Source organism: Oryctolagus cuniculus, chromosome 9 (assembly GCF_051225735.1).
Source record: "Oryctolagus cuniculus isolate XC-2025 breed Fujian yellow rabbit chromosome 9, ASM5122573v1, whole genome shotgun sequence".
NCBI classification, from domain to species: Eukaryota; Metazoa; Chordata; class Mammalia; order Lagomorpha; family Leporidae; genus Oryctolagus; species Oryctolagus cuniculus.
Genome location: NC_142875.1, coordinates 135,051,051 through 135,064,120, shown reverse-complemented (window position 1 = coordinate 135,064,120; position 13,070 = coordinate 135,051,051). Strand labels below are relative to the sequence as shown.

The following is a 13,070-nucleotide window of genomic DNA, read 5'->3' as shown; positions in this document are numbered from 1 at the left end:
TGACTGGCACCAGTTGGTGCTCCGACCCTCTGCTGTTAGGGGTTTTTTTTTGTTTTTTTTTTGTTTTTTTTTTTGTTTGTTTTTTGGTATTTTTTAAATTCATATGAATTAGTAAATACCCCTGTCCTTATTTGGCATGTGGTTTTTCTTGACTTTTGGTTTCGGGGCAGTGGATTCCGCGTTCATGGTTTTCGTCCCTGCTCAAGCAGCAGCTAACGGCTCTCACAGCTTATGGTCTGTATCTTGGGTGAATTTGCAGGTGCATTCGTCCTCCTGCACTGTTGCCTCCTGGTGTCAGGGTGCTTCACTTGAGAACCTTCCAGAAGGACCCTCTACTGCAGTGGTTTGGGTTTTCCCTCTTGACTCTGCTTCATCGTGGGTAACCTTGGCCTTGATTTGCTCCCCAGAAAACAAAGAAGAGCTCTGTTTCTTTGCCAGCCCTGTCACTAGAAAGGGGAGCAACTCAAATGTAGCCCACCAGCTGCTCTCCAGGAAGACTGCAAAAACGCAGAGATAGGAGCAAGTGCGGCTCCTGACCGAGCAGAGTCGCCGTGTGCATGGGGCAGGCTTCCAGTGGCCTGGCTTCACCTTTCCCTTGCATGCTCATCCCTTCCTTGGGTCCTGTGAGCTGCCATATTGTGCTTGCTTTGACTTAAGGTAGCCAGGTTTGGTTTCTGCTGCTTGTTACCAAAGAATCCTAAATGACACCTGAGCCATGCCAGGTGCCTCTTTATTTCCCATGCCCATAAATAAGTCCTTGAGAGAAATAACTCCTACCAGGAAAATATGTAACTTAGCCAGCAAAGGGTATTAACCATGGATTCCGTGGTGGAATGTGCTGTTCCTGCCAGGTATTGTACACGTCTTCCTAAGGAATGCTTTAGGGGAGGACGTATTTTGGTCATGATACATTGCGGTCTTACCCAGAAGTTGTCCAGAGACTGGCCCGAGCAAAGCTGCTCACTCTCAAAGGACAACACCTGTGGCTTTCATAGCCTGCAGCTTTGTCAGGAACCCAAAGAGCAGAGCAGATGCAGGGAGCAGGAATTCATCCCCAATCTTTGCTCCCTGAAAGCATCCGAAAGCTTCGACAACTGAGTTTTACATGAAACACAGATTTTGTACTCTTATTTGTTAATCATTGTATTTCTGGTTTTAGTTTCAACTTTGTGTTTTCAAAATTCCCACAAAGTATAGATTATAGAATGCAGTTTTTGGCCGGCGTCCCGGCTCAATAGGCTAATCATCCGCCTGTGGTGCCAGCACACTGGGTTCTAGTCCCTGTCGGGGCGCCGGATTCTGTCCCAGTTGCCCCTCTTCCAGGTCAGCCCTCTGCTATGGCCCGGGAGTGCAGTGGAGGATGGCCCAAGTACTTGGGCCCTGCACCCCAAGGGAGACCAGGAGAAGTACCTGGCTCCTGCCATCGGATCAGCGCGGTGCGCCGGCTGCGGCGGCCATTGGAGGGTGAACCAATGGCAAAGGAAGACCTTTCTCTCTGTCTCTCTCTCTGTCCACTCTGCCTGTCAGAAAAAAAAAAAAAAAGAATGCAGTTTTTATGCTTTCAAAACCATGTTACAGTGAAATTTAACAAGGTTTTTTGTTAATACCATAAAAATGTTACAAGTATTAGTCATAACTCCTTTCAAGACTAATTGAAATCAGCATTTTTAAAACTGGATATAATTTTTAACAGATTTATTTATTTGAAAGGTTCAGTTATAGAGAAACAGGGAGAGAAAGAGAAATAAAGAGGAAGAGAGAGAGAGAAAAAGATCTTCCATCTGATGGTTCACTCCCCACATGGCTGCAATGGTCAGGGCTGGACCAGGCCAAAGCCAGGAGCCAGGAGCTTCATCCAGTTCTCCCACATGAGTGCAGGGCCCCAAGTATTGAGTCATCTTCCACTGCTCTCCCAGGCGCATTACTAGAGAGCAGGATTGAAGTAGAGCAGCCAGGACTTGAACTGGCGCCTGTATGGGATGCTAGTGACTCAGGCAGAGACCTTACCCACTACACCATAACAATGGCCCCAATTCTTTTAAACCTTGAATCTGAAAATAGGCATTAAAATTAGAAAGTAATATTTTAAAATAAGGTTCCTTTCTTGGTTTTTTTTGAAGAATTATTTTTATTTACTTGAAAGGCAGAGTTACAGAAAGAGAGAGGGAGAGACAGAGAGAGAAAGGTGTTCCATTCATTGGTTTACTCCCCAAATGGCTGTAACAGCTAGGGCTGGGCATTCCAAAGCCTGGAGCCAAGAGCTCCTTTCAGGTGTCCCATGTGGGTACAGGCCCTCAAGCACTTGGGCCATCCTCTGCTGCTTTCCCAGGCACATTAGCAGCGAGCTGGATTGGATGTGGAGCAGCTGGGTCTTGAACCCACACCCATATGGGATGCTGGTGTTGCCGGCAGGCAACGAATTTACCTGCTACACCACACCATCCATTCAAGTAAGGTTATTTTCTAGTGGTATTACTTTGTCTAAATAAAAGATATTTTTGAAAGTTTGTAGTTGTGTTTATTTTGGTTTAGATTTTCTTTTTTTTCTTTTTTTTTTTTTTTTTTTGGTTTCTGGTTGGTGTACCCCATAATCATTTATTTTAAAACATTTCTTAAATAGTAAATACAATGCGAGCTCTTAAAAGTTCATGGAAAATGTGTATCATGAAAAAAATCATGCATGAATTTAAACACTTTTTTGCCTGAAGATAATTCCATTTTCCGTATACTGCTTTGAAGTGCCATCGTAAATTGCTGAGGTCTGTACTCTGTGCTGGAATTGAATCATTGCTTGCAGCAAAAAGTACACGGGGTTCACGTTTGTGTTGCGTTTCATTTTTAGCTCTCTCTTGAAATGCAGCTAAGAGATCTCAATGTCTGCGCTTTACGTTGTTAGCCTCATTACTTTGTGCTTCCTTCTGCCCTCATTGCTCATCTTTGTTCACTGCGTCCAACTGTGTGCATAATCACAGTCCAGTCTTCCGTCTTCCAGGAGGTCTTCCACATTCACTTCCTTTAAACCTCCCTTCCCAAACGCCCATCTTACCTGAGGTTCCTTTGTGATATGCTTTTGGTTGCCTTATTATTCAGCATTCTACATAACTTGTACTCAATTGGATTCTGTATTTGCTGAAATCATGCATTGAGACGTATAGCCAAGAATTTTTTTTAACTAAAAAAAAAAAAAATGGAATAGTGATGTAAAGAAAATTGGACATATCTGTTGGGTACTATTTGATGCTTCAACACATGTATACGTTGGATGGTGTCCAGTGAGGGTAAATATAGCTGTCCATCCAAACATTTAACATTTCCTTATGGTGAGAACACCCAGAATCGTACATCCTAGTTCTATTTGTTTGTACCGAGAGTGACTGCAGATAAGCTCTAAGTGGTTTAGAATCCTGGCCTCTTGCTGGCTTGCACTAGGCAAATGTTTGTCGGTCCCCATTGTCCTCTGAGCGCACGACTCAACTTTTCTAGGTGGTTTCCTCTTCTGGTAAAAGCAAGTATCTGTCTGTATTTTTCAGTAATACCAAGTATCGTTTATGCAGGTAGTTAGCACAGTTCACTGGATATAGTCCTGATAATGATACAGTTAAACTTATGCTATTCTCCCCCTTTGCCCAAAGGAAGTAAGAACTTGTAGTAGATGATGTTGTAGGAGATGGAGCCAAGACTCAGACAGAAGACCACTCTCTGAGTGCTCTGCATCCTGCAGAAACTGAATGAGGGGACCAAGGAGTTGTCCCTTGCCTGAGATCTTTTCCTACTCAGGTTTCGTGGTGTGGTTCCCCGTTCACGTCTTTGAGTTCCTCCCCTGGTCATCTCTCTGCAGGTTCCTCTTTGCTCACCTCAAGAACATTAGAGTGGAGAGAGTGGGTTACAGATCAGCTTCCGTTTGCGGTGTGCAGGTGGGCTCTGACCTGAAGCCCCTGCTGGGCTTGCAGAGTCCCTCTGTGTGTGTCCAGGTTGTGTTCAGCCGCTGCTCTCCGCCTCGCTCCCTGACACCGCGTAGCTGGGTCGCTCTTGTCCTGTTCACTGCTCCTTTGCCTATTTCCCTTCTTCCCCTCAAGCTTTTACATCTGCCTTCCTCACCAAATATGTTTCTTGTTGGTCGAATGTGTTTTTAATTTGAGTCTTCAAATCGTCTCCCATTGCCTGGAGTACTGACAGCTCGTCTGAAACCCCATTTGTAATTGTATCCTGTTACATTAGATTTCATCTGCTTTTTTTTTTTTCTCCTCTCTCAGGAATCTTGTTCTCCTGATTTTCTTATGATATGATCTCTCTATCTGCTGCTTTGTTCAGACTTCACCATTTTTCTGTGCTGACAACAGCAGAACAAGTTGAAGTTGATCTGATAGTAATCACATATGTATCATTAGAGTCCATTCTATAGTTATATAATGGGATGAACTCTGCTTCTTTCTATCAATCTTAATAAACTAAGATTTTTCATATATATTTAAAGATTTATTTTATTTGAAAGACAGACTTACAGGGAGGGAGAGAAAGAGAGATCTATCTTCAACTGCTGGTTCACTCCCCAGATGGCTACAACACCCAAGTTTTGGTCAGGCCGAAGCCAGGAGCTGGGAACTCCATCCTGGTCTCCCACATGGGTGACAGGGTCCCAAGCACCTAGGCCTTTCTCTGCTGCCTCCCCAGGTACATTAGCAGGGAGCTGGGTTGGGAGTGGAGCAGCTAGGACTCAAACCAGTGTTCTGAGTACAAGTGGCAGCGTAACCCACTGTACCACAATACTGACCCCAAATTTTATGTTTTTAAATAATTATAGAATTTCAGGAGTCTGTAAAATTTGGATAAGAAAGGGGTCATTGTTACTGCACAGTGGGTTAAGCTGCTGCCTGCAACACCAGCATCCCGTGTCAGAGTGCCCGTTCAGCCTTGGCTGTACCACTTCAGATCCAGCTCCCTACTAAGCAGAAGAAGATGGCCCAATTACTTGGATCCCTGATAGCCATATGGGAGACTCAGGTGGAGTGCCAGGTTCTTGGCCTCAGCCTGGCCTAGCCCTGGCCGTTGCAGCAGTTTGGGGAGTAAACCAGCAGTTGGAAGATCGCTTTCACTCTATGCCTTTCTAATAAATAAAACAAACCTTTAAAAACATTTGGATAGTGCTCGTTTTGGCAGCACCTATACTAATAAAACTGGAGTGCTACGGAGATTGGCATGGCCTCTGCACAAGGATGAAATGCAAATTCCTGATAAATCAGTATATATGAGTTACTTGAAATTTGTTTACCTTAAATTAAAAAATCAAAAATAAAAACATTTGGATAAGATAGAAATCTCTATGAAAACTCTGGGAGATAAGTAAGCAGATTTTGGTGAAAGTGAGTGACTCAGTGTGTTAAAAGACTTGAGCATCTCTGTGTCAGTTTTGGGGGTTCAGCCCCTGTGTCCTGCCTGTCCCTGTGTTCTGACCACTTTTCTTCTGTTAGGACTCCACGTGACAACCTGTTGGTTAAGGAGTTTTCACTCAGACCTAGAGTCTACAGAGCAAAACTCCATACTCTCACATTTGAAACAAAATGTCTTATTTATAGTTTGCAGAAATAATTTAGGTTATTCCTTATCCTTTTGAAGACACAGACTAGTCAGCAGTACTTAGTTCTGTCCACTAGGTCTCAGAGTCTCCAGGAAACTGACCCACCTCCTGATTTTAAAGGATCCTAATTGGACAACTTCATCATTAGTTTGGTGTTGGATGAAACTCTTACCATGCCCATAAATTAGCTCAAGGAAGTCTAACATACCTACAGTTTGAATCCCTTTATCAAGAACTGCCCTGTTCTCCATTGTGTCACTCCTTCCCAGCCGAGGCTATGTGAAATCTAACTCTAGTCTCTTCTATCCCTGGGCTAAATGCATAGAGAGGCCCAGGTTGACTTAATATTTTTTTTAAGATTTATATATCTATTTGAAAGTCAGAGTTATACACAGAGAGAAGGAGAAGCAGAGAGAGAGGGAGAGGGGGGAGAGAGAGAGAGAGAGAGAGGTATTCCATCCGTTGGTTCACTCCCTAGTTGGCCGCAACAGCTGGAGCTGTGCCGATCTGAAGCCAGGAGCCAGGAGCTTCTTCTGGGTCTTCCACACGAGTGTAGGGGCCCAAGGAGTTGGGCCATCTTCTACTGCTCTCCCAGGCCATAGCAGAGAGCTGGATCGGAAGAGGAGTAGCCGGGATTCGAACCGGTGCCGATATGGGATGCTGGCACTGCAGGCAGCGACTTTACCCACTACGCCACAGCGCCAGCCCCGGACTCAATCTTCAATCCCAACAATAGCTCCGTTTCTGCTGCTCGGTTTTCTACTGGGGAATGAGCTCTTTGGCTTGAGTTTCTGACCTCGTGCAGCCAGAGCCCGACCACCCAGTGCTCCCCATCACTTCTCCTCCTTCCAGACGGTTAACCCCCAAGTGCCAGCCAGGTCCAGCCAATCCTGATTTCTCAGCTTGAATCTCTGCCTACAAAGGCCATCTTTAGTCATGGCCTTAGCATAGGCTCTCTCAGAACCAGAGTGTTTGATCTGCTCCTGTAGCCTCCATCTTTTCTGTTTTAATCAAAGTTGTGTGAAACACCCTTGTCGTTGTATAACGTAAGCGTTACGTGTCAGAGAAGGAGTATTGTGTTCTCAGGGCACGGCCCTGTAATCTAATCAGATGCAGCACTGAGTAGTGAACCGAGAGTCATGACTGCACACATGCCAGCACCCTTGTGAAATCCACCCTTTGCATTTAGCAATCTGAATAGTTGTGATAGCCTCAGCACACCCGTACTTCAGGTTTTCAACAGATTTTGACGAAGCTGGCTCACTTTAGTTATGAGTTATAAAGGGCAAGCTGCAGTAATTTCTGGTATGATAGTGGAGCAGTTATTTCTCTGTAGATATAAAAGTGAGATATTCTGACAGAATTGTCTTGTGTGCTGGTTTGTGTGAATAAGTCAGCAGAGGAAATAATGTGAGATCTAATAAATGTTCACTCAATGAATGAATGCGTTGACTAACCATTCTATTTATTTTTCAGAGCGTGTTTTTGAACCTGATTATTTTATTGATTCGTATATGTATGGTTTGTCTCCTTGAAGGTTATGATAGAGCTAAATCATTGGGCCAGTTGATAACTAAGTGATTTGGATGACAGATATAGAGTTTACATTCCCATGTGTCACATCCAAGGGAATTTTTCCATTGATTATGTTTGCTACTTTTTCTATACCTACCAGAAGTAACTAAAGATATGTATTATTTGATATCAGACATAAATATCCACTCCTTGCAGCTGTAAGCTTGTGTAGGTAGTGTGCACGAGGTCTCCTGCATTGGAACGTGGGGCAGGACATCTGCCTGGACAGTGTTAGCATGGGTGCTCACGGTCAGAGTAACATGTAGCAGTGTAGCATTACTTGTGCCCAGGCATGGACAGCTTAAGAGGGAGATCCATTCACTTACACGGATGGACGTGGAAGGGGAGCCATTCTGCAACCAGATTCCTCCAGCTGCTTTTTTTTTTTTTTTTTTTTTTTAAGAATTTATTTACTTGGAAGGCAGACAGAGATACAGAGAGAGAAGGAGAGTGGGAGAGAGGGAGAGAGAGAGAAATATCTTCCATTCACTGGTTCACTTCCCAAATGGCTGAAATGGCTGGGGCTGCGCCAGGTTGCAGCCAGGAACCAGGAGCTTCTTCCAGGCTGCCCACGTGGGTGCTGGGGCCCAAGTACTTGGACCATCTTCTGCGGCTTTGTGAGACACATTAGCAGAGAGCTGGGTCAGAAGTGGAGCAGCCAGGACTTGAAGTGATCCCCATATGGGATGCTGGCGCTGCAGGAGGACCCTTAACCTTCTGTACCACTAAGGCCTACTGCTGCTTGTCTTGCAGTGTGTAGGTTTTCCATTCCTGACACTTGCTCCATCCACATTCCGCCAGACAGGAGAGGAAAACAGACCAACTAAAGGGCAGAAAGTGTGGCCCACCTGTGTTTAAAGAGAGGCTTTGCGTGTTCTTGCAGAGCTGTCACATGCTACATGGAACTGCGTTGGAGGCGGGGAAGTCACTCCTGCTGCGGCAGTCCAGGAGGCCGTGAGTGTGACTGTGAGTCAGGGAGTTCTGTACTCACTGGAGAGGGAAGGGCTGCTGGTGACAGTGAGCACTCTGCCCCCACAGGTGAGTTAGTTCAGGCTGAAGATGCTCTGAAAGTAAGACTGGAAATAGTGTAGTCATTGGGGAACACCTCAGGGCAGTCACTGCAGTTTTTAAATATAAAAACTCACAATGTATTTACAATGTATCTTATCAACTACCAAATTAAGTATATCTAGAATGAGGCATAGAAATAAAATAACATCTACAAGCATATTTCTGGTATTTTTCTTGAAAAATTTTTGCACCAAAATAAACGTACTATTGATTGCATTTCCCATGAACCTTTCAAAGTACCCTCATGTTAAATCAACGATAGCATATGGTAGGTCCTGCTGTTAATCCTATTATACAGGTGAGAAATCTACAGCACAGTGACGCTGTTGATAAGCAGTGGTAATGAAAACAAAAGAAACAAAGCTAAATAGATAATTTATCATCAAAAGGTAAGGGGTTAAATGTGTCCATCAAAAAGCAAAGGCCTCTGGGCCTGTGGCATAGCAGGTAAAGCCACCACCTGCAGTGCCAGCATCCCTTATGGGCTCCCATTCAGGTCTGGGCTGCTCCACTTCCGATCCAGCTCTTTGCTATGGCCTGGGAAAGCAGTAGAAGATGGCCCTAGTCCTTGGGCCCTCTAGCCATGTGGGAGACCTGGAAGAAGTTGCTGGCTTTGGATTGTCCCAGCTCCGCCCGTTGCAGCCATTTGGCCAGCAAACCAGCAGATGGAAGACCTCTTTCTGTGAGTGTCTCTACCTCTCTCTGTAACTCAAATAAAATCTAAAAAAAAAAAAAAAAAAAATAAGACTTCAGCAATTAACATATCATAAGGACATGTACAATGTTGCACCAATGTCAGGCTGGGACAATGGGAAATCAGCCAAAAGTCTGCTGTGACTTAGTATATGGATAGAGTGGTCGGGTGTGTGAGTACTCACTGTGCGCCAGCTGCTGCTGTCATCACTTGCACACACTGAGTCATCCCAGTGTCCCTGTGAGGCTGTGTTGTTGCTGTGGCCGCTGAGACGCAGAGAGACCGTGAAGGCTGTGTTAATGCACCTTCTCCGCCCCAGCCGTGCTCTTTGCCACCAAGAGTCGTCACTGTTCACAGCGTCACTGGCCAATTTTGGATGCTGATTCTCTTGAAGCATTGTCAGTGTAATAGGCAGGATTTTTTTTTTAAGTTTTAACATTAAAAAAGTTGTGTTTGCGTCCAGCACTGTGCCGTGGTAGGTTAAGCCTCTGCCTGTGGTGCCTGCATCCTAGATGGCTGCCAGTTCATGTCCCAGCTGCTCCTCTTCTGATCTAGCTCTCTGCTATGGCCTGGGAAGGCAGTGGAAGATGGCCCAAGTGCTTGGGCCCCTGCACCCGCTTGGGAGACCTGGAGGAAGCTCCGGGCTCCTGGCTTCAGGTTGGCCCAGATCTGGCTATTGTGGCTATTTGAACAACAGTAAACCAACAGATGGAAGTCTCTCTCTCTCTCTCTCTCTCTCTCTCTCTCTCTCTCTCTATATATATATATATATATATATATATATATAACTCTACCTCTCAAATCAACAAATCTTTTTTTAAAAAATTGGGTTCTTTAATTACAAATGAGATCACAATTTTAAACTGTTACATATGTGTGTGTGTGTGAAATTTCCTTACTGAGCTGATAGACTAACTCTTTGTCTACACTCACATGTGACTCCCACCAAACCGAGACGCCTGTGTCCCTCCTGGCTCGCCTGCTGCACATGCGCTCTCTGCTGGAAGCCGTTTCCCTGTGTCACTGCTGCTCTTTAGGGGCTTTTTTTTTTTTTTTTTAAAGATTTATTTTATTTATTTGAAAGGCAGAGTTACAGAGAGGCAGAGACAGAGAAAGGTCTTCCATCCGCTGGTTCACTCCCACAGTGGCAGCAACAGTTGGAGCTGTGCTGATCTGAAGCCAGGAGCCTGGAGATTTCACTGGGTCTCCCTTACAGGGAAGGAGCCCAAAGACCTGGGCTTCTTCAACTGCTTTCCCAGGCCACAGCAGAGAGCTGGATAGGAAGTGGAGCAGCCAGGGCTTGAACCAGCACCCATATGGGATGCGGCACTGCAGACCAGGACTTTAACCGACTGTGCTACAGTGCTGGCCCCGCTATTTAGGATCTTAATCTCAGTATGTCTCAGCACAGCACTCCCTGAGCCCCTGCTCCAAGGGCTCTCTCTTCACCACCCAACCACCGTGTTTTTACCCTCACACAAACCCTTACTCATTATTCCCAACTCACCCCTCATGGTGGAAGGCCAATCACTGACCTGGTCAACCTCTAGGACAATGGTGGCCATAGCCCCCAGGACTGGGGCTAAGATACGTGGGCATCCAGCCTTTAACTGAGCAATTTTAGTTCCACAAACATTTGTGAAGGAAATGATTGGAGAAATGTAAAGAGTTGCCTATGAGGTGGCTTGTGGCATCATTATGGTAGTAGTAAAAGAATATCTCTACCATGCTAATTTCTCAAAACAAGGAAAAGACAGAATAAGTTGTGGTAAAACTATTGCTGCAATTTTATGCATATATCCATTAATATGTATACATTTTCATGACATAGTTTTAAGTGAAAAGATCAATTATAATAGTAGTAACAGCAAAAATTGCTTATACGTCAGTAACGTTGACTTAATATTGTATAATATATTATTATAAAATATATAATATGTAATGCATAATAATAATGATAATGTTTGTAAGCATGAACTTGGACAGGACAGTGAAAATGTATGCCAAATTATTCTGGACATAATTATTAAGATATTGGTTGATTTTCCTTTTTGCTTTTTCTTTCCCAAAATACATACAACCAGCAGGGCTTATACAATACCAGATGGATTTAATCTTTTCAAGGAACTGGAAATTCTCTGGGGCTAATTCTGTTGGGTGAGGTGAATAATCCTGTATTATGGGCAACTGTACAACAATAAGGCGGGTTTTCTTGGTGATTTACAGAGGATCTGGGGACATGGCCAACAGTAGGGTCCTAAAAGCACATTGGGCAAGAGCCATGCCATGGTAATGAGTGTATTGGCTCAGGAACACCACTGTAACAGAGAGCACTTCCTTGATTAAGTACATTTTGCTGTGTTTGATTGAAAAGATTCATTTTCACATAAGCAATGCCTGTACATATTCAATGGTTGTATTATATTATGCTCATATAGTAAAATGTGTCTCGTTGGCAAGGGACTTGAGGTAGGATGAATGAGAGCTTCCAGATATATCAACTACTAAACGCTGTAACATGGAAATGTTACCTGATTTGGAAAAAGTGTTTGTAGGTGTGATTAAGTTAAGGATCTTGGAGATGATCCTGGATTTTCTTGCTGCTCAGGAAATGCAGGTTTGACCCAGGAGGAGAGCAGGCCATGGGACCATGGAGGCGGAGACTGGAGCAGGGCAGCCACAGAGCTCCCGGAAGCTCCACTGGCATCTGCACTCTGGCCTCCAGAGCCGTATGAGACTAATGTGTGATTTGTTAAAGCCGCCATGAGAAACTAATACAGCCCAGCTAGATACCATGCTCATTGGAATCTGGTCTATTTTCATACTTTTGAATAGCATTGTAAAGAAAAATGAAACAGAGCTAATGCAGATTTGCAGTATCCTAATGTTGATAGTTCGGTAGTAGATATGCCTTAAATTGAGGTATAATTCACATTTCTTAAAATCTACCTTTTAAAAATGTAATTCAGAAGTTTTAGTAATTCACAAAGTTGTGCAGCCATCGCCACCAATTCCATATCCTTTTGATCATCCCCCAGAGAAGCCCTGAACCTCTGTACTCTTGTGTTCCGTTCCCACCTTATTCCTGCCCCTGGCATCTCCTCCGCTGTCTGAGTCTCAGGGTTTGCCCTTTCTGTACACTGAATGTGTATAAAATCACACACAAAGTGGCCTTTCTTCATGCAGCGTGATGAACCCAGGGTTCACTCAAGTCGTCAGATATGTCAGCTCCTTACTCCTTCTCATGGGTACAGTCCTCCTACAGCACCTCAGGAGGCTTGGTTCCAGCACCCCTAGGGATACCAAAATCCATAGATGCTCAGTTCCTTATATAAAATGGCACGGTATTTTCCTAGACCGTGTATTTTATATTACCTGCTGCACCTCACACAGTGTACCTGCTATGCACATAGTTATTACACTGTATTACTGATGGAATAATGATGAGAAAAAGATGTGCATATTCAGGGCAGACCCCCCTCTGTTTCTGAACATTCTCTGTGGTCAGTCTAATCGCTAGATGCAGAACTCAAATACAAAGGGCTGACTGTATGTGATACTCTGTTGTTCGGATTCTTGTTTATCCATTCATCAGCTGATGCACTTTTGGGTGGTTTCTACTTTGTGACTATTCTGAGTAATGCTGTTGTAACTATTTTCCTACATCTTTTTGGGAGGACATGAGCTCTACTGTCTCAGGGATATATTAAACTCTACATTTAACGTTTTGAGGAAATGCCCAACTGTTTTCCAGAGTGGTTGTACCATTTGATGTCCTCATCATCACTGTATTGGGCTTCCATTTCTCTGCAGCCTTGTCAGTACCTGTTGTGTCTGTCTCTTAGTTTGAGCTCTTCTGGCTGTGTGCAGTGACATTTCATCGTTGTGTTTGCATTTCACTTGTGATCAGTGACAAATGTTCCCAAGCTGCATTATCTTTTTTTCAACATTGATGGTCCTTGTTATATCTGCATGCCATTTAATATATTTTACAAAAAAGGATCGCCTTTTAAATTCAAATAAATTGATCCAGAAGGAAATACATTTAAGGAGATAATACACTACCATCTTTGACTAGGTAACTGTTACAGTTAAAAACGAAATTCTCTCACCACGTGACGTTGTTTTATGGCACTGAGGAGTTTACAGCCGTTC

The 13,070-nt window shown here is 44.0% G+C and overlaps 1 protein-coding gene and 1 non-coding gene across 11 annotated transcripts in view; both read left to right on the top strand.

Annotated features, from left to right (window-relative positions):
• Positions 1-12,651, top strand: part of PUS7L (pseudouridine synthase 7 like) — a 69,008-nt gene extending 56,357 nt beyond the window's left edge. For 5 of the 10 annotated variants that reach the window (XR_016213207.1, XR_016213200.1, XR_016213198.1 and 2 more), the window contains one exon: positions 8,034-8,378. The gene's annotated coding sequence lies outside the window, so the exon portion shown is untranslated. Of the gene's footprint in view, positions 1-8,033; positions 8,379-8,717; positions 8,904-11,523 lie in introns of those variants that run through there. The other 5 variants (XR_016213205.1, XR_016213206.1, XR_016213199.1 and 2 more) reach the window with 2 other exon arrangements.
• On the top strand, positions 5,142-5,247 carry LOC127492204 (U6 spliceosomal RNA). The gene has a single exon (XR_007921364.2). It is a non-coding gene; the product is annotated as a U6 spliceosomal RNA (small nuclear RNA).
• Positions 12,652-13,070: the final 419 nt, after the last annotated feature.